Raw genomic sequence first — 21337 nt, 5'->3', positions numbered from 1 at the left:
AGGAGAGGGATAGAGAGTTAGAAACATTGATGAGAGAGAAACATCAGTCAACTAAGGTACATGCCCTTGACCGGAATCGAACCTGGGACCTTTCAGTCCGCAGGCTGATGCTCTATCCACTGAACCAAACCGGTTTCAGTGATGTTGCCTTTTTTTTTTAATTTGAAAATCTAAGGGGAAAGAGATCAGTACCCCTGGCTAAATAGTCCAGTATTGCATGCTTTAAAAAATTCTTGCCTTAGCATAATAGCATGTATCCAAACTATGCATGCTACATTTTGAAACACTGGTCTACAGAAAACAGAGGGACTTAGCTTTTCAGATAGGAGAATTAATCTATTTAGACCAGATTTTTAAAAGAAGTATAGAAGTTACAAGTTCTAATTTCATAATAAAATGTCTGGAAAAAAAAGAATCCATAATCAATGAATAGAACTTTTTTACCTGTGATACCTTTATATTAGTATAATAGTATTAACTTGATAATCTCCAGAATTTTCAATGTAATTATTAAGAATGCTGATACATTCACTTGTTTGAATACCATATTTGGGGATATTTGTCTTTTAATCATGTTGTCAAACAAATCATTTAGTAATGAACAACTCTAACACATACAGCATTGTGCTAAATTATATGGAAGCTTTGCTCTCATAAAGCTTACATAGTAAAACAAAGCCACAAGGATTGTTTGAAAGGTATAAGGCATCATATATGGGTAATGTTAATACCTGTAGCCATCTATACTAATAAAAGGGTAATATGCTAATTAGACCGGGAGACCTTCCAGGAGAACTTCTGGATGTCCTTTCAGACAAAGCCATGGTGGTGGGGTCGAGGCAGAGGCAGTTAGGGGAGATCAGGCCAGGAGGGGAGGGCAGTTGGGGGTGATCAGGCTGGTGGGGGGTGCGGTTGGGGGTGATCAGACTGGAGGGGCAGTTGGGGGCAATCAGACCAGCAAGAAGGTAGGCAGTTGGGGGTATTCTGGCCAGCAAGGTGGGGCGGGGGCAGTTGGTAGGTAGAGGGGTTAGGGGTGATCAGGCTGGTAGGTAGGTGAGCAGTTAGGTAAAGGACGAAAAGGGAGAACAGGCATTACATTTGCAGGATGCACATAAGGAAAGATCCAGAAACCACAACCTTTGTACCATTTTAAAACAGAATGAAAGTTCAAGTGGAATATCATGAAAGTAATAATTCCATCCACCTAAATGTACTTACTGAGTGCCAGGCACTGTTCTCAGTGGTGGGGATATAACAGTGAACAACAAGATTTCCGCTTTCATGGAACTTACTTTCAAATTTGAGGGGGTTGCGGAGATGTGGTGAAAAGTTGGAAATAAAACAAATAAATATACAAGAAAATATAAGATAGTGATAGCAACTATAAAAAAATAGGGTGACATGATAAAAAGTGGTGAAGGTTGGGGGAATACTTTAGGCTGACATCACATGACATCAAGTTCAGATGTACAAACAAAATACGACATGTAATAATTTAGACAAGATAACATTTATAAAAGCAAGGCTAATTTATGCTACAAAGACTTGTTTATAATAAGTATAGAGCATTAACTGTTAAATATTGAATGCTTACCAAAAATAATTGGAATTTAAAAACCTCCCGGGTCATTTAAGTCAGGAAAAAATAGTCTTTTTAACAAATGGTCCTGGGACAACTAGATATCCACATGCAAAAGAATGAATTAGACTCCCACCTCACACCGTGTGCAAAAGTAACTCCAATATAAGAGCTAAATATAAGAGCTACAACTAAAACCATCTTAAAGGAAAACATAGATGTACATCCCCATGACCTTGGGCTAGGCAATGTTTTTTTAGATAAGACACCAAAAGTACAAGTGACTTTTGGACAAAAGTAAAAACTTATGGTCTTCAAATGACACCGTAAAAAAGTAAAAAGACTCCTTACCAGTTTGGCTAAATGGATAGAGTGCTGGCCTACAGACCAAAGGATCCTAGGTTTGATTTCCATCAAGGGCCCTGTTTGGGGTTCATGCAGGAGGCAACCAGTTGATGTATTTCTCTCACATCATTATTTCTTTCTGTCTTTCCCTCTCTCTTCCACTCTCTCTAAAAATCAATGGAAAATATCCTCAGGTGATAATTAAAAAAAAAAAAAAGAAAGAAAGAAAAGAAAGTAAAAAGATAAGCCACAGAATGGGAGAAAATATCTGAAAATTATGTATTTGATAAAGGACTTGTATCCAGAATATATAAAGAACTCGCGCCGAAGCCGGTTTGGCTCAGTGGTAGAGCATTGGTCTGCGAACTGAAAGGTCCCGGGTTCGATTCCGGTCAAGGGCATGTACCTTGGTTGCAGGCACATCCCCAGTGGGGGGTGTGCAAGAGGCAGCTGGTCGGTGTTTCTCTCTCATCGACGTTTCTAGCTCTCTATCTCTCTCCCTTCCTCTCTGTAAAAAATCAATAAAATATATTTTTTTTACAAAAGAACTCGCAAAACTCAACAATATAAAGACAAGTAACTGTATTTTTTAAATGGGCAGAATATTTGAATGGACATTTCTAAAAAAAGACATATAAGTGGCCAATAAATATATGAAAAGGCATTTAGCATTATTAGCCATCAAGAAAATGTGAATCTAAATCAAAATATTAGATACTATTTCACCCCTACTAGAATGCCCTCACCAGCAAACAAAACAAAACAAAACAAAAAAACTAACCCAGAAATAATGTTGGTGGGGATATAGAGAAACCTATATAATATTTCCTTAAAAATTTTAAACATAGGATGGCCATATGATCCAACAATTTCTCTTCTAGGTATATGCCCCCAAAATTGAAAAAATATGAAAAACACATAAAAATATGTAGACAACTATGCATAGCTGCATTAGTCATAAGCCAAAAAGTGGAAAAACACAAACACCCATCAATGGATGAATAGATAATAAATGTACATCCATACAACATAATATTATTTGGCAATAAAAATAAATGAAGTACTAATACATACTACAACATGGATGAAACTTGAAAACATTATGCTAAGTGAAAGAAACTAGTCACAAAAGACCACATATTGTATGATTCCATTTTACATAAAACTAGAGGCCTGATGCACAAAATTCTTGCAACGGGGGCGAGAGGGGTCCCCTTAGCCTGGCCTGTACCCTCTTGCAATCTGGGACTGCTGGCTCCTAACCACTCACCTGCCTGCCTGCCTGATTGCCCCTAACTGCTCTCCTGCTGACTTGATCATCCCCTAACTGGTCCCTGCTGGCCTGGTGGCCCCCTAACTGCTCTGCCTTGCTGGCCCAATTACCCCTAACTGCTTCTGTCTCGGCCCTCACCACTGTGGCTTTGTCCAGAAGAATGTCTGGTCTAATTAGCATATTACCCTTTTATTAGTATAGATGTCTAGACTAGGCAAATGTATAGAAACAGAAAGTATATTAGTGGTTACCAGGAGCTGCAGTCCAGGGGAATAGAAAGTGCTAAGCATAAAGGGTTTCTTTTAAGGGTGGTGAAAACATTCTTAAATTAAATTTTATGGTATGTGAATTAAATTTCAATAAAGATGCTATTTTAGAAAAAATCACTTGGTAAGTCCATGTATATATTATTAACCACACAACTGATTATATAACCAGAAAATTTACCATTCTTTTAGAATATGTCATAACAACAGACCCTATAATATTACTAATACCATCCAGTCATCATGGTTTTGCAACCTTGGGTCAATACACAGACTAACACATTCACAAAAGCAAACTTAGAGCTTTGATTTATTTTTTTTTAAAGTAATGGTTTCCTGAAATAGAGTCATAACTGCAAACCTATAAATCTCAGATAAGTCATTCTTCTATATAATAAAAATAATGCAGTACCTTTTTAAAATACAGCTATCATACTTCTATTGTAGAAATGGCATAAAACATAAACAGAAAAGTTGACTATGGATCTGAAAAAGAAGCTGAAGAAAATGTGAAAGTTAAAAATGTTAGTTATGTCTAATTATTCCAGTGATGAGTTTCATATATAGTCAAATATATCTTATGAAATTTTAATCTATTGTGTTGTTGGTGTCAGTACAAAGTATATGAGAGATCTGACATATCAAATATACTTCATATATTTTACCAAAGATCATTCTGAGTTGACTACATATAACTGAAACTCTACAAAATAAAAATAATGTTATTTTTTATTTACATTTTAATCAAGATTTACTTCAATGCAAAGTAATAACCAACAATCATTGTTTTATTAATTGCTATAGCACTATTCTTAGCTATTTTATTAGGTACTAGTGGGGTGGGGCCCCTCAGCCCATCCTGCACCCTCTCCAATTCCGGACCCATTGGAGGATGTCCTACTGCCTCTCACAATCTGAGACCACTGGTTCCTAACCGTTCACCTGTCTGCCTGCCTGATCACCTCTAACCTCTCTGCCTGCCTGACTGCCCCTAACCACCTCTGTCTGCCTTATCACCTCTAACTATCTCTGCCTGCCTGCCTGATCACCCCTAACTGCTCCCCTACTGGCTTGATCACCCCCGTCTCTACACCCACCCTCCCTCTGGCTGGCCTCAGGTACCTAGGACCCATGCCAGCTTTGCCTGCACCAGCCACAACCTCAGGGGACCATGGCGGGTGGCTTTTCCCAGGCCATAGCCACAGGTGCCTGGGACTGTAGGATGGGCAGCTTGTCCCTCTCCAGGGCCACAGGCACAGGTGCAGCTATTGATGCCTGGGACTGCGGGGCAGACAGCTTGGCCCTCTCCCAGACCACAGATGCAGCCATAACTGCTGGTGCCTGGGACCACGGGGTGGGCAGATTGTCCCTCTCCCAGGTGGTAGCCTGGCTGGTCCCCATTCCTCTCTCACAAGCTCATTTGTGCCTGGCTGGTCCCCATTCCTCTCTGGTGAGCTCATTTGCCCTGACTGGTCCCCATTCCTCTCTCCCCAGTGTTGAGTGTCTGAGCCATTAGGGAATGATGATCATTTGCATATTAGCTCTTTATTATATAGGATTTTCACTAATCTCCTAAGCCAATGACAAATATTTTTGTATTTATGTATGCTATGAATTTTTAAGTATATTATATGTATTAACTCATTTAATCCTCACAACAGTACTATGACATATACGTTATTCATATACGTTATTGTCATCTACCTATTTTATAAGTGAAGAAAGGGAGACAATGAGAGGTTAAGTATTTGATCAGAGATAACACAGCAAACAACTATTATAGAAAAGCAGAATTTTAAACCATGCAATATGAATTCAGAGCCAATTCAAAAAAACACTATGCTACACTGCCTTTCATAAGAGAGCTGCAAAGCTTATAAGATTTCCACATTATTAGACTATTTATGCCCCTGACTCCTAATCAGAAGTGGCAACAGCCATAAATAAGGTTATTGTTAAAAGAGCAAACAACTTTTGAACTTTTGTACACCATTCAGGTTCTATCTCCTACACATTCATCAAACTGCAAATATGTTAATAATTAGTAATCTATGAAACTCTTAATGATGGTTATGATAGCAGAAATGGAAAAATACTAATCTGTTCATTAAACAAATATTTATTAAAGATCAATTATACCAGTCACTCTTCTGAGTGTTTGAGATATATCAGTGAACAAAATAGACAAAACTTTCTACCCTGAAGGACCTCATATTATAGAAGACAGGGGGAGGTAATCTCTTTTCTAAGAAAGCTATAATTTATATAAATAATAAAGAAGAGATTGAACAAAAGTAGAAAACATTCATTAGACAAATGATTATCAATGTTTCCAACAAGGGGTCAGCAGATCTTTTGGTCCTGATAGCTTCATTCTTGAACCAATTATGTGCTTAACTTAATATCTAGTAAGTTGCAAATAAAAATTTCCATCCTGAAATTGTAAAGGAGTAATCCTTCCAGACAGCCAAAAATTAAAATACCTTAGTGAAGTATGAATGATGTTTGCATATTTTAAAGAAAATGCGGACAAATGACATCTATGTGTTTTAACTGATTCCAAACTTAAAAGAAAATGTCAGACAATATAAGAACTCAGCTCAATTGCAAAGCGTGGGACTTAATCTATATTGAAACCAAATATTCTATAAACATGCAGTGAAGTGCAAAAAATAGCAATTGAAAAATGACATGATTAAATGGCATGACATGCAATCATTTGCTCTCAATTATATCAATGTATCTTCTTCATTTCTAGAAGTCAGGCAGAAATATTGTTTTTTAAATGCCTCTATTAAATTGGTCACCAATAATAAAATAGATGAGAGTCCTAAATAAGCTCATTTACATAACATACATTACACACTACAAAACTATTCTCTCCAAACAGTTTTGCTCATAGATTTGTCTCCTGGTTGTCATGAGTCTTTGCTACGTTAGCAGATTTTAAAAGCGTAGTAGTCCTGTCAGGACCATTTGCAGAAAAATGTTTATGAAACTTTTCTAGTTAACCCTTGTCAGGATCCTTATTGCTAATTATGGAAAAGGTATTGATATAATATCTTGGCTGTCACATTTTATTATGATGATGATAGAAGCAGAATCTAGGTCTGACATTTTGGAAATACCACCTAATTGCAAGTCAGAAACAGAGAATGACAGTTTTAAGTAGATTATAACTTCTTTCAAAATAACAAACTGCCTTTTTAATGTAAAAATCTAGATTTTAAAAATAGTATTAAATCTCCTGAATTGGTTCGCCAAGCACATCTCTATTGGCTCCTTGAAAAGGATCTAGGATTTGTGCCAAAATAATTTTAAAATTGTACATGATAACACAGGTCTAGATTCTAACACTAAATGATTTCTTATAACCACTTAAAATATTTTCAGTGAATACTTTCATGTGTAAGAAAAATCACCTCCCCTCTGTTCACCTAGGTAGCAGTGAGGCCCACAGGTCAGTCACCTTTACCTCTGTGGCCTAATTAGCCTGACCTTTGACCTAGAAAAAATCTTTCTTTTTCTTGCAATATAGTATCCTCACCAATTAAGTTGAATCATTACGTACCAGGTCTATTCATTAATACTGAATGGTGTCACCAAGAAAAAAGGTCATTAGTCTTTTATAAATACTCTTTTTTGTTGTGTTTGTACCTTTATGTATTGAAAAAATATTAATTATATTTGGAAAGGAATATTCCTAGCCCTCTCAGCTATTTTTTTTTTTTTTTAGCTTTGAACTAAAACATAATAACCATTCTAAAAATGCAGACCCTCTCCATGGAAGCTGATGATATTCCTGTGTGGCATTCTTTAATTTCTCTGTGACTTTTCCTACACTAGGTTAAGTACTTTTAAATATGTTTGTTTTTAAGAATCAGGCTCAGTAGTCATGTGCTTAGTTCATATTCACATGCAATTAGTAATATGTTATATATTTCCTTTTCTAAATTAAAAACACTATTAAAATTCCAGACATACAAAACAATATGAAGATTAAGTTACTCCAAAGAAAACTGTAATAGCTTACAGATTGCTTGTATCATTACTAAAATGCTGGTATCTATTACAGAGTCTCCCTGGAATAAAGAATGCACTTTTGGCAATAATCTTTTAAAAACATGTCCATTATTGTAAAGATGCTAAACCAGTTTGCAATTATAGAAAGGTACTTTTAGCAATAAAGGGAAAAAGCTGCTGGATATAAATGGAACTTAGCCATTCTACCACAAAATACCTTTACTTAAAATCCTACCATCACTCCTTTCCTGAGCAGGTAAGGCATTAATTGCCATTTATTTTTTCATTATTATATTTTGAAATCTATTTAAACTGTTGTACTTTTTATCTCTTATTGATTCCATGGGAGCCATTTCAAAGTAATTCTGGGGACTGGATGAAGGTGATTTTCTTCTCTGGGTAACCTGCCAATCCCAGGACCTAAACTCATATGAGCTTTAAAGTGTTTTGCATATTTACTGGCCAGGTCAAAAGAATAGTCAGTGCAGTCTTGAGGAGAAAAAGAAAAGAATTCTTTATGACAAGGTACAGTGCAATACACCCATGAAGCTAAATATGAGAAAAGGATCATAATAAAGACCACACCTGGAGAATGAAAGACTATAAGGAAAGAAAGCAAGAGAACACAGGAGCAAGGATGACCCAAGAGGAATTCTCAGGGATAATGTGAAACACCCAGGAGAGGACAGAGTCTTAGAATAATTATGACTCACTCAACTTTGATGAATGGTATTTCTCTAGCTCTCTCATCCATACACAGTTAGCTATTCTTCACCCTTCTCTTCTAAACAAACAAACAAACAAATCCTATTTTTCCAGACCTATCTCTGGCTAACTTGCTCCTTATTTCCTATGAAGCCATTCTTGGAACTCATCACAAAGCTCAGAGTGTTACTTCAAGGTTAACAGCTAGGAATTGGTATTTTGGGGAAGTAATTTCTGTAATTCCAGAATCCTACAGATGGAAAAATAAACAAATTCAAGAACACTAGGGACACAGTTAGAATGCAGGAAGAGAATTGGGCTATGGGGTATAGCACCACTTAAAAAGACGGAAAATGGTACGAGGGGCAAAAAGTCAGTATTAGAAAGATCCTTCTGTTCATTCATATACTCCTCCCTGACCTAGAAGAAGCTGAGGTATAGACAGCTCTATAAACTTCATTTTTCTGATTTTATTTTCATAGCATATAAAATAAATAGGATAATTCCTAAGAGTTTGGACCACTGGGAATTTGCATCTTAGCTTTTCCCTTTGGGTTTGTTGTGGAAGCCCAGGGAAACCCAACTCTTTCCCACCAGCTGTCAGTATTCCCAGATGTGCAGTAATACTAACCACATTCTCAGGGTCATTTAGAAGTTTAACTAATGTGTAAAGGCCAAACACTTTTCAACTATTATATTAGGTAGCATAGAGACTCTAAATATTAGCTAACTGGTAAATTGCTATCGTGTTTATTTAGCCCAAATCAGTATTCTGGACCCTTGTGAAAAGGAAATGTAATAAGAACGTCTATCTTTAAACACTCCCACTGGTGGCAAGGCAGAAGGGAAGTCATCTGAGCACAAAGATGTTTTAGTTGAACATTTGAGAAGCAATTTAGATTGAGTGAGCAGGGTAGTCTTCTGCGAGTCTGAATAACAGGTTGTGTGATCTCAAATAAATTATGTAACTTTTATATGCCTTCCCAGACTCTTTCTCTGAAAAGCAATGGTCCTTTAACCTTCACCATCTCTTGGCATCAGATTATTACATAACCTTATTCTATTATGAGACAGGAAAAATATCATCTGGTGGTCTGAGATAGACTTTTCAGAAAATAATAAAATATAACCTTGAACATCTCTCAGTTGTAAGTGGACTCTCATCTCCTCTGATGAACTTCTAGGGATGATAGAATATTAATTTTATTTTGTCTTTATCACTTTTATTTATTTTCCTAACCGGAACTGTAGGCAAATGTTTTAATTGGACAAGTATGTTGTGCTATTATTTGCATGAATCAATCTTACTTGGTCTCAGATTCTACACATGTCTTGGTCATATTCTAACATCTTGAAAGTCTAATTCCAAATATTTTTTATAGTGAGAACCACATGCCTAACCAAAACACATGAGGTTGAAATTTTAACTTCCATTGTTGTTTTCATAAAACCTAGAAGTCTGTTGCATCAGTGTTTTATTGAAAGTTAGGAGGGAATGATTGAATAGCCATTGGTTCTTTTGCTGGTTGGTCTTGGCTAACTGATAAAGGAATGAATGAGTATTGAAACATCCCTCCAATTTCTAAAAGTCATTTCTCCTGTCATGACTGAAGGGCAATAAAGAACATTTTGATAAAAGGAAGAGAGCATGAGAGGAACTCGTTATACTCTTGCCTATGTTTTTCAGAGAAGCTTCTAACTTCAGACCTGTCAACCTATTTTTACACTTATCCTGATGACATTAAATTCAAAAAGGAAGAAAAATTCCTTGGGGAGGAGCATTTGATATTCTAAATGTACAGGGTATAAATTAGGATTTAATCAACAGTTTAGAGCATCAGTGAAATTAAGAGAGATAACTTAGGCTATTTTTTTCCAGATGGGAATAATGATTTATGCTTCTGCCCTATCTTAGAGAGATTTGGGGAGGATTAAGAAGCTAATGTCTGTAAAGCTCTTTAAGCTCCTTCATATGGAGGTGCAACATAAATACAAGGTAAAAAATGATAGCAAACTCTATACTGAGTTGAACTCCTAAGAGTAAAGACCTTGGAAATGAGAAGTTGTTGTAGACAAGTCTCTGAGTTTCAAGGCCACAGGAACTTTGCCTTATTGTTAAATGTATTTTTAATATTGTTTATAAAAGTACTTCACAGTATTAATAAGCATGTATCCATCATTATGGCATCATACTGAGTATTTTCACCGCCCGTAAAATCCTCTGTGTTCCACTTATTCATTCCTCTTCCCACACCCCTGCATCAACCCCTGACATCCACAACTAATCTTTTTGCTCTCCCCAGTTTTGCCTTCTAATTAATCAAAAAGCTCCTTGTGATAATCTTTTTTTATTTCTATTCAACTGAGATAGGCTATTATCTCTTTTTATAAAAGAAAAATTGAGATGTGAAGACATCAATGATGACTCACATGAAATCACAGCTTCAGTGCTACTGGACTGAGCCTGAATTAGGATTCAGTGGATGTGGGCTGCCATCTGGCTCAGGCTCTGGTTCTGTCCTGGGTGAGTCATTTAATTTATCAGATATGTGGCTTTCTCCTCTTTGGAATAGGAGGTTGAGCTGGCTAAATGATCTCAGGTCTCACCTCATGATGACATTTTACAACCTGCTAAGTACCTCATGAGTTTCTAGTGACTCGCATTGTCTACCATACTATGAAGACCATGCAAAACAAATACAACTTCGAGATAGCTCCTTCTTTAAAATGTTTTATACTCTTAAAACAATGAAATACCACCACATGCCTATTAGAATGGCCAAAATTTGGAATACAGACAATACCAAATGCTAGCAAGAATGTGGACAAATAGAACCTTTCATTCATTGATGGTGGGAATGCAAAATGGAACTGGCACTTCGGAAGCTTGTTAGTTTCTCACAAAATAAACATACTCTTATGGTAAGATCCAGCAAACGTGATCCTCGGTATTTACCGAAAGAGGCTGAACACTTATGTTCACACAAGAATCTGCACATGAATGTTTATAGCAGATTTATTCATAACTTCCAAAACTTGAAGCAACCAAGTTGTCCTTTAGTAGGTGAATGGTTGAGTAAACTATGCTACATCCAGGAAATGGAATATTAGTACTACAAAGAAATAAGCTATGAAGTCATAAAAAGACATGGAGGAATCTTAAATGCATATTACTTAGTGGAATGAACCAATCTGAAAAGGCTAAATACTGAATGGTCCCAACTGGACAACATTTTAAAAAAGGCAAAACTGGGGAGAGCAAAAAGATTAGTTGTGGATGTCAGGGGTTGATGCAGGGGTGTGGGAAGAGGAATGAATAAGTGGAACACAGAGGATTTTACGGGCGGTGAAAATACTCAGTATGATGCCATAATGATGGATACATGTCATTATACATTTGTCTAAACTCATAGAGTGTACAATACCAAGAATGAACCATATAAACTATATGGACTTCATGCAATTATAATGTGTCAGTGTATGTTCAGCAATTGTAGCCAATGTACCACTTTGGGGAGGTTGTTGATATTGGGGGACAGACACTATATATGTATGGGAGCAGGGGGTGTATAAGAAATCTTCCCCTCAATTGTGCTGTTTAGAACCCAAAAGTGCTCTAAAAAATTAAATCTTAAAAAAAGGTTTACATTATATCAATAGCTTGTAAACAAGAGACATAGATTCATACATATTCACATTTAAATAAAATTTAAATAAGCACATAAAACAACACAGAAATTTCTTTGGTCACTTATTTCCAGGCTTTCCCCTCCTTCACTTCAGATCAATTTAGAATCACTTACTCTAGGAATGTCCTTGCCTCTCAGCACAATAACCTGCCCTCCCAGGAAGGCCCCATGTGCTTCCACAGCATACTATCAAAGCACACTCCCTGTTCTATTTTACTTTACAGCTGACTTGTCTATATCTTGCTTTAGACTGTGTGTTCCTTGGAAGAGGGAAAGGGATGACTCACCACAGGATTCCCAGTGCCCAGCACAGCACTTGACATACATATTTGCTTAAGAGAATAGTGTTGAATGAATTAAAAATATCTCTATCCACATCACCCAAATAATTTTGTACTGGCTCCTCTTTTTAGGTACCAGAACCCCTCTATCCTTACATAAGTTCTATTACTCTTAATGCCTTTAAATGAAGATTTCTTTCATTTAAAGGAGGCTTTAAGCCCTGGCCAGACAGCTCAGTTGGTTAGAGCATTGCCCTTATATATACAACGAGGTTATAGGTTCAATCCCTGGTCAGAGCACATACAAGAATCAACCAATGAATGCATAAATAAGTGGAACAACAAATCGATGTTTCTCTCTTTCTCTCCCTGTCTCTAAAATTTATTTTTAAAAAAAGAAGAAAAAAAAAAAGAAGGGGAGTACTGTGAGCCAATGCAGAAACAATAGATTCCAGGGAATGGAGCTCTTGATGGGAGTGAAGCCTCTCCTTCTCCTTACCCCTACCACCAAAGCAGTTCCCAAATCCTGTCATCTCTAACCTTGTGGTCTCTTTTAAATCCAGCTTCCTCTCTTTCAGTGTAATTACAATATATCAAGTCCCCAGGATGTACCAGATAGCTGCTTCCTAATGGGTCTTTCTCCCTCCAGGGGGACAGGCACACATCTCTACAAGACCACTCTCCTGCTCTGGGGAACTGAGGATGCCCTTGATGACTGATGTAGGCTCCTTGGCTTACATTCAACTTCACCCAATATTGGACATGTAGGTACTCCTATACTTCTGTATCACTACACAATTTATTGTATCATGTATATAGTCTATACCTTCTCATCCCTGAATTATAATAAAACTAAGGGAAATCTTAATTCCCATTTAGATTTTGACTGGACCTAAAATATTTATACAAAGGTGCCACTTAGAGAATCTCTCAGGGGACCTATCTCAACACCCAGTCCTGGAAAACAAAACTCCCTCCTTAAAAATAACCAGAGAGAGAAAACCAACACATGTACTGACACATTATGTATATTTGGGAATAGGGCTGTGTGAGAAATCTTACCCTCAATTATGCTGTTTAGAACCCAAAAGTGCTCTAAAAAATTAAATCTTTAAAAAAAGTTTCAATTGATTTCTTGGAAATATGCACCAGGATGTTGTATCCATGGGCTGAGGTAGGTACTTCTGAAGATGGAACAAATTAAGATCAGTAAAGATTGTACAAAGATGAACTTTTGTTGAATTAAAAATGGCAATGAAGATAATATAAACTGCAAACTTGGGTCCTGCAGAAACATAAGACCACCTTGGGAATTCTACCAGAAGTCCCTAGATAAAGACATGAAAGTAAGAATTGATTTATTTAAGTGAAAGAAATATCCGGGGGCCCAATGTGCACAGAATGGGACCTCCAAAGGGAGGGAACTAAGCATGCGGAGAAGTCTCAATAGTCAAACGGTAGGCAAAAATTTCTAATCTAAAGCAGGATTTAAATTTTCAAAATCAATTAGGACGCACTAAGTTACCAGCAAAAGAAATGAAAAGAGGCTAACACCCACTCACATGAAAGTGAAAACCAAAAATCAGGCTTCTCCTTTATGGCTATATATGCCAAAAGCTGTTTTGATGTCAAGAGACTATACTTCCCAGAGCAAAAATTTATATTAGGCCTACCTACTGTTCATATGTAAAGTCAAGTAACACACATTTCAACCATGCAAGGGTTTGTGAGATATATGAGGAATATACTTTTCCTATAAGAATTATTAGAAGGTAGTCCAGTAATCAATATAAGAATAATTATTTTTTTAAAGATAAAAATCATAATACATTAAAAAAACAGATGTTGAGCAACAAAATGAATATTATAAAGAATTCTGAATCATTTTTCACATAAAATACAATGCAAATGTCAAAAGACATTATTGAAAGTATGAGAAAAGATGTAATTATGTTAGTAAAATAATAATATTAGCTAATAATTAAATTCAAGATGTCAACAAAAACACAGAAGTTGAGTGGTGAATACAGAAAAAAAAAGTCAATTCTCATCTTAAAAGTGGTATCAATGAGAGGCTGATTTACACTTGATATTGAAAGTAAAGATTTTTTAAAAAACTTTACAATTTACTAAAGTAAAAATGAACAAAAGAACATGCCTTATAGCAAAATTCTTAAACAAGACCGCAGTGTAAGCTTATGCATTGCGAACACCCAGACCAGTGCCTGCCACATGGTAGTTGTCCAGTAAATAATTATTGAATGACTAAGTGAATGACTGTGATAAGATTAAAGTTCAGTAATCTTAATCAAGAAAATAAATCTAAAGGCCCTCATTCACTGTTGGTGGGAATGTAAACTGATACAGCCACTGAGAAAACAGTAAATAAAGGATCCTCAAAAAACTAAGAATAGGCCAAAATCGGTTTAGGTCAGTGCATAGAGAGTCGGTCTGCAGACTGAAAGGTCCCAGGTTTGATTCCAGTCAAGGGCGTGTACCTTGGTTGCAGGCACATCCCCAGTAGGGAATGTGCAAGAGGCAGCTGATCAATGTTTCTCTCTCATCGATGTTTCTAGCTCTCTATCCCTCTCTCTTCCTCTCTGTAAGAAAAATCAATAATATATATATTTTTTTAAGTTAGAATAGAGTCACCATATGGCCCAGCAGACCCTTGTCTGAGTATCTACCCCAAAAAAATTGAAAACATTTATTTGTAAAGACATACGCACTCCTATGTTCATTGTAGCATCATTCACAGTGGCTAAAACATGGAAAAAACTGAAGTGTGGAAACAAGATGTAGTACCTATATACAATGGAATATTACTCAGCTATAAGAAAAGATGAAAAACTGCCATTTGTGACAACATGGATGGATCTTGAGAATATCATGCTAAGTGAAATAAAGCAAACAGAAAAAGGCATGAACCATATGCTTTCATTCACATGTGAGATATAAAACTGAAAGCAATAAATGATCAACAATAACAAAAAAACACTCACTGACACAGACAATAGTATGGTGGTTACCCGGGGGAAGTAGGGTAGAGGGTGGTAAAGGGGGTCAGATATAGGTGTTAGAAAAAATCTGACTTTGGGTGGTGGGCACACATGCAATATATAGATGATGTATCGTATCATAGAATTGTACACTTGAAACCTATGTAATCTTATTAACCAATGTCACCCCAATAAATTTAATTTAAAAATATATATAAAGAAAAAAATGTAAATTGGCTTCATGTTCTTATTAAAAGATAGACTTTCTAATTAGATTAGAATGAAATTTATAAGTCTCTTAAAATAATTGCTAAAAGTTGATAAAAAAAAAAAAAGACATTGGGTGAGGCTGTGGTGAGCTTTTAGATGCAGTGTGGAGGACTTCGAGCACATGAGAGATGAGAAAAGAATAAGTGTAGGCCTCTGGTTACAGGGTTTCATTTAGTTATGCTAGATTCATACCCTCCATCTTTTCAACTTGGTTTGGTTGTGAATTTCTACCCAAAGTTTTCTATCTTCCATTTCTTATAGACCTGTATATTAGATTGTCGTTATTGCACCAGGAACTTATTGGTATATTTCTTTCTACTTTCAAATCAACCAAGTCTTGATGATTTATAAAATCAAAATATATATAATTTATGTTATCTTTGCCATCATTCTCATTGAAATTCATAGCTAGAAAGACCTTTTCTTTTCCATTTTAGATCAGCATCTCTATTAAAATTATAAAGATATAGATAGAAAGAGATAGTTGGCTACTGTGGTGCCAAAGGCTATAGTATTACAACTTTGGTTCCAAGAATTCCTTTGTCCTTCTCAAGCATCCTTTTCAATGATAAAACATGATCTTGATACACAGAGTTGCCTACATAACCAGGAATTATGTGCCAAATTGAAATGGTGCCTAGAGGAATTAAATAATACCTATAATTGAATAGATTTACCAAAGAAAAAAGATGGCTATAGTTGCAATATACTATAATAAGATTGAAGGGAATCCTTACAATTAAAAAACCTAAATTTACAAATAAAAAATATCAGGCAAAGATAAATTATTTACAGAATTTACACAACTGAAAATCATAGATCATAATGTTGCCAACAACAACCTACCAAGGGCACTCAATAAATATGATCAATTAGTAAATTATAAAAGAATGATGTGGTAGCAAAGCTATAGAAGATGACTGACAATTCAATTTGAACACTGACAATTCAATATGAACACATGCACATGCACACTAATCTGGAATAAATGTGATCAATATACAAAAAAGTCATGAAAACAAAATGTAAGTAAGAAAATGGACTCTGTTTGCCATCTTGCTCAAAACTGCAATGCGGCCTAATGTGGAGACTCTCCTTTGGTAATCTGGGACCTGGTTTTCTGCAACTCCCTTTCTACAGGTGAGACGGCAAATGTGGGAAGTATATGATTAACTTATTTTATTCTAGTCTTGAAAGGAAGACAATTGTCTTGTGGTTTTACCTAGATGGTAATAGGTCAATTATACAACACATAGATAATTCAGTTCCTACAGAATATGCCATACATCTGAAATGTATGTTTTCTTTATCTAATTATCAATACTATTTATTTATTTATTTACTTTATCTACTTACCCTGCTGTATTAAAAATAAATGCTGAAATAGAACAGGTTTATGCTATTTATAGATATAAAAGGCTAATATGCTAAGTGTCCCTCCACCTGTCTGACTAGTTGCTTAGACACACACTGACCACCAGGGGGCAGATGCTCAACACAGGAGCTGTGGAGCTGCAGTAACTTGGCAGCGGCGGTTCTTGGGTGACACACCCCAAAACCAGAGAGGAGGGACCCCAATTTTTCACGGGGCTATGCGATTCCACCTTTGGCCATGGGTTATGTTGTTGCTGGGGCACTATCAGCCACAAATCTGGTTTATTGCTCACTTGCATTTGCATTTCACACCCTGTACGACAGCAACTTTGCAGATTGCCCTCTCGCACTCCTGAACCCCTGGGGGAATGTTGGAGAGCCAGTTTCAGCCCAATCCCCACAGGCCAGGCTGAGGGACCCCACCTGCTGAAAGGATCCCATTCATTCAGCAGATGCTGGGGAAGGACCACAGGAGGTTGGCTCCTGGGCATGTCTAGCCTCTTTCACCCAGTCCCACCCCACCAGCCAGCTTCTAATTAATCTCCTTTCAATGTGCATGAATCTGTGCACTGGGTCACTAGTCTATATATATAAAAACCTAAAAGAATGTTTGACCATTTGACCATTTGACCGGTAGCTATGATGCACACTCACCACCAGGGGGCAGGTGCTCAGTGCACAGGCATGAAAACATGGAACAGACTAATGAATCTCAGAAGGAGAGTGTATGGGAGAGGGTGGGAAGAGATTAACCAAATATCTTATATGCATACTAAAGGCCTGATGCATGGATTCACACACTGGTGGGGTCCTTTAGCCTAAGGAATCAGGCCAAGGAAACCCACTGGTGCATGACCTGTGCACTGGGCCTCTAGTGATAATTATAATGCTGATAGTTAAAATATATAGCATTCCTAGTAGGCAAGCTCTATTTTAAGCAGCTTTTGTATACATTATATCACTTAACACTCATAGCCATTCTCTGAGGTAAGTGCCATTATTATCTCCATTTTTAAGATGAGAAACCTGAAGCATTAAGGAAACCATGGATTATATATAGGGAGAGCCAGGATAATCGCAAGCATCTTGAAGCCACAAGCTTATGCCTCTACCCTGTGGTGGGTCATATTCACTGCTCTAACCTTACATTTATCTTAGAGGAGAACATGAAAACTCCTTTGCAATTCTGCTCTCCCAAAATTGAGTTTACTATTAACAGCGAAAACATTTAAGTAATGTTAACAAATCAGCTAAGAATAGAAACACTTAACACAGTGGTTTCAAAGCCTAAATGCGGTTCTATCCAGTTTTCTAGGCAGGATGGGTGAGATCGTCTCTAGACTAGCACTGCACTCTCTGCCTCCCATGAGTCTGGTTTACCTGATAGCAGGAATGCAAACAACACGTGTGAAAGGAGCACATGGCTGTATCTTTGCATCTTCAACTCAGGGGCAGAGCCCTTCACTTGACAGGAATCATACAGCGCCTAATTCTAGTAAAAGGTGAACTCAGAAAGAATTATGGCTTTGTAGTTCAATTTTCTTTCACTTTAGAAGTCTGCACTGGGACTGCCTATAAACATTTCTTGTGGGTCGCCCCCACCCCCAGATGGTAGTGTGAATAACATTTATTTAAATCTATCTTCGAATTTCAACCCTAACCCAGCCAATTATTTTTACAAGGCAGTTCTGGATTCTGTCCAATTCCTTAAATTACTTCCAAAGAAGTGTTAGATGATGGGGTTTTTTATACGTGGTAGGGGAAAATATGTGATAAAAGCTATATTCAGTGTTTTCTTTTGATGAACATGCATGGTTAATAGTGTTTTAAAAAATGTATCTAAGACACATAGAAAGGATTACACCCTGTGTGACGTCTGTTGATTTTGAAAGCATTTTGCGTGCTTTTGTTGCAGGCTGATTGAATGACTGTAATTCTTTGTTTGCAGCTTTGCCAATAGCATCATTGTGAAGTTTGTAATGACTCCGAGAGGCGGTCGGCCGCGGGGATGGTCTCAGACCTGTAGAAACCATGGCCTCCTTTCTCGGATCTCGAAACTTCCAAAATGTTTTCTCTTGTCTTTCAGCCTAACCTCCTTAGAATGTGGGCTTGGGGAGACACAGAAAATGTGATAATGCCATTTGAGATCGGTTATAGTGGACATAGGGCATTCCCTCCAAACGTTTTGACTAGATTGTTCCTATTTTTGTTCCTGGAAATCACACATTTAGAAAATATTTATTAAAGCACATGAACTGTGTTTAGCTCTTTTATTTATGTCTTATTTTGTAAAAGTGCATTAGTGGTGTTCCCTTTCACAGTAATTAGCAATGTTCCAGGTTTCACAGTTAATTTGAAATCCTTTTAAAGCCCCTACTCTACAATTTTTAATTTCCAAAACTTAAAACGCTGGCATGCTGCTCTTTCTTTGCCTAGAGCAGCCATGGCTCGTGGTCCCAAGAAGCATCTGAAGCGTGTAGCAGCTCCAAAGCATTGGATGCTGGACAAACTGACCGGTGTGTTCGCTCCTCGGCCATCTACCAGCCCCCACAAGCTGAGAGAAAGTCTCCCTCTCATCATTTTCTTAAGGAACAGACTTAAGTATGCTCTACCAGGAGAAGAAGTGAAGAAGATCTGCATGCATCGGTTTATTAAGATTGGTGGCAAGGTCCGAACCGATATAACCTACTCCGCTGGTTTTATGGATGTCATCAGCATTGACAAGACTGGAGAGGATTTCTGCCTGACCTATGACACTAAGGGCCGCTTTGCTGTTCATTGTATTACACCTGAGGAGGCCATGTACAAGTTGTGCAAAGTGAGGAAAATCTTTGTGGGCACAAAAGGAATCCCTCCTCCGGTAACCCATGATGCTTGCACCATCCGCTCCCCTGATCCCCTCATCAAGGTGAACGACACCATTCAGATCGATTTGGAGACTGGGAAAGTTACTGATTTCATCAAGATTGACACTGGTAACTTGTGCATGGTAACCGGAGGTGCTGTGGAAGAATTGGCGTGATCACCAACAGGGAGAGGCACCCTGGTTCTTTTGACGTAGTTCACGTGAAAGATGCCAATGGCAACAGCTTTGCCACCCGGCTCTCCAACATTTTTGTAATTGGCAAAGGCAACAAACCGTGGATTTCCCTACCCTGTGGAAATGGTATCCGCCTCACCGTTGCTGAAGAGAGAGACAAGAGACTGGCGGCCAAACAGAGCAGTGAGTGAAGTGAGCTCTAGGTGACATGATTGGAAAAGTCTTTGTTCTTTATTAAAGATAGTACAGCATGAAAAAACAAAACAAAACAAAACAAAAAACGCTGCCATGCTGACTACTCCCATCTGTGAAATTTAGAAATGGGATGAGGAACTGCAGAGTTAGCTACCAGTTACAGTAGCCCCTCTTCTCTGCAGGGGGATATGTTCCGAGTCCCCCCATGGATGTCTCAAACCCTAGCTACTCCGTGGTTTCCTATACATACACACCTTTGATAAAGCTTAATCTATAAACCAGGCACAGAAAGAGATTAAAAACAATAACTAATAATAAAATAGAACAATTACAACAATATACTGTAATAAAAGTTACGTGAATGTGGCCTCTCTTAAAATATTTTATTGAACTGTCTTCACCTTTTTGCTTAAAGTGCTTCTCTTTGGCATATCTAAATTGCCAGGTCCACCAGGCTTGCACTTTGAGGCTTTTATTACGTAAAACAAGGGTTACAAGCACTGTGATACCCCAACCATCGATCAGATAACCCAATGGGCTGCTTAGGCTGGTAGCTTTCCCAGTGTGGATATGTTGGACAAAGGGATGACTCCTGTCCCGGGCAGGACAGAGAGGGAAGGCAGGAGATTTCATCTGATACTAAGAGCAGTGTGTAGTTTAAAATTTATGAACTGTTTAAAACTTATACATTTTCCACTTAATATTTTTGATGGGTAAGTAAAACTGCAGAAAGCAAAACAGTGATTTAGGGAGGGTTACAGTAATGTGCTTTTCCCTTTTGAGCAAGAGATCTTTGACCTAGGGATGTTGAGTCCACAGAGTAGGGGAAGATTAAGGAACAGACTTTCTAGATCTGACTATCGACTCAATCACCAACTGTGTGGCCTTGAGTAACTTACTTCAATGTTTCCCTACCTCAGTTTCTCATTTCACAGTGGGAATAACAAACCCCTTCCTTCAGGATGATGATTAGGATTAAATAAGCAAGTGCAGATAAAAACTTTAGAAACTGTGACTCAGGTGCTCTGAACAGTGTATAACTATTGGTTGTCATTATTAAAATTATTAAAAGAACATTTTGCAATTCTTTTAATAAGGAAGTGCATGTTTAGGGTAATCTTTGTAATCCAGAGTAGGGTCAGGAAACTAAGGCCCACGGGCCTAATCCTGCCCACTGATCACTTTTGTAAAGAGTTCCATAAGTTAGTTTTATTAAACACACTGCATTTATTCACTTACATATAGTCTGTGGCTGCTTTTGCACCAGAACAGCAGAGTTGCATGTTGCAACAGAGATT

General features: G+C 37.4%; 1 protein-coding gene and 1 pseudogene across 3 annotated transcripts in view; one reads left to right on the top strand and one right to left on the bottom strand.

The window, feature by feature from the left end:
• The window catches only part of AKAP6 (A-kinase anchoring protein 6), a 451051-nt gene that overhangs the window by 50862 nt on the left and 378852 nt on the right, over positions 1-21337 (bottom strand). The gene's annotated exons all lie outside the window — the stretch shown is intronic.
• Positions 19213-20103, top strand: LOC118726513 (annotated as a pseudogene).

Source organism: Pipistrellus kuhlii, unplaced genomic scaffold (genome assembly GCF_014108245.1).
Source record: "Pipistrellus kuhlii isolate mPipKuh1 unplaced genomic scaffold, mPipKuh1.p scaffold_m20_p_1, whole genome shotgun sequence".
In the NCBI taxonomy this organism is placed as follows: domain Eukaryota; kingdom Metazoa; phylum Chordata; class Mammalia; order Chiroptera; family Vespertilionidae; genus Pipistrellus; species Pipistrellus kuhlii.
Note: the sequence above shows the minus strand (reverse complement) of the source record. Positions and strands in the feature narration are given on the sequence as shown.